This window comes from Octodon degus, unplaced genomic scaffold (assembly GCF_000260255.1).
Source record: "Octodon degus isolate 3935 unplaced genomic scaffold, OctDeg1.0 scaffold00085, whole genome shotgun sequence".
Lineage (NCBI taxonomy): Eukaryota > Metazoa > Chordata > Mammalia > Rodentia > Octodontidae > Octodon > Octodon degus.
This window is the reverse complement of record NW_004524661.1, coordinates 3,387,313-3,388,671: the sequence shown is the minus strand read 5'-3', so window position 1 is coordinate 3,388,671 and position 1,359 is coordinate 3,387,313.

Here is a 1,359-nt window from a genome sequence, read left to right as displayed (position 1 = left end):
GAGGTGTAAATAAGGACCAAAATTTATATTAGGTATTGTGAAATAGGAAGAAAATGTTCAAGTGGGGAAGGGAACAAGGAAGTGAGTAGGGAGAAATAAAAGGAAACAGTTTTGTTTTGTTTTTTAAGTGAGAAAAGAGGAAAAAATACAAATAAAGTTTTGTAAATGGGGAGATAAGGGGGTGTTGAAGGGAGGGTAGGGGAATGGGAAAAATAATCAAGTTATATGATATACAGGTGCAAATTCATTATGATGAATGTGATCATTATGTATATATAAAACTTACCCATAAAATCTGATTAAAAAACAAAGTGAATAAATACTAAATGTGTCCTTAATCAATTTTATTGTTTATTTCCCTCCTCTCTTCTCTTTTTTGGTTTTTAAAAAACTTTAAGTTTATTGGTACAATTTAGGTATACAGAATGAAGACATTCATTTTAGGGAATTTATAACTGTATATAATATATATTGTTTTTTATTTTACGTAGTTGATACAAGGTCTCACTATGCAGCTCAGACTCCTAGTGATCCTCCTGTTTTCAGCCTCCCCAGCGCTGGGATTACAGGCAATGTGCCACCATGCCTGGTCTTGATGTCTGGCTCAGTGTACCAGGGGGGCAGGGCCAACGCCACATGTGGTGACTGGCATTGAACCCCGGTCCCTGTGCTTGCCTAAGCAAGCACTTAGTCTCCTGAACTATCTTGCCAGCCCTCATAATATATCTTGTTTCCTCTTTTTTTCTTCTCTCCCATTCCCTCATTTCAAAATCCTTTCCCTTCCCCATTCAAAAAGCTTGGTTTTTAAATCTGGGTATGGTGGCCAATGCCTGTAGTCCCAGTGCTGGGGAAGATCACTAGAGTCTGAGTTGCATGGTGAGACCCTGTACCAAATACATAAAAAAAAAAGTTTCATTTTTACTTTATCCTTCTTTTCTCATTTTTTCTTTCCCTCCTCCCTTTGCATTTTCTTTTTTGAGCAGTTTTTTTCTATTTCACAATATCTATTGTACATTTATGATCTTATTTACATTTTTAGTTTCTCATATGAGAGAGATAATATAATATTTATGCATGTGTGTCTGATTTATTTCACTTATGATTATGTTACCAAGATCCATCCAATTAGCTATAAATGTCTCAATTTTATCTTTCTCTATGGCTGAGTAATACTCCATTATATTAAAAATCACAGGGCTGGTGAGATGGCTCAGTGGTCTAAAGCACCTACTTAGAACAAGCTTAGCAAAGCACAGGGACCACAGTTCAATCCCCCAGCACCACATGCCAGCCAGCCCCGCCCCCTGGTGGGCTGAGCTGGCCACACACACACACATAAATAAATTAATTAATTAATTT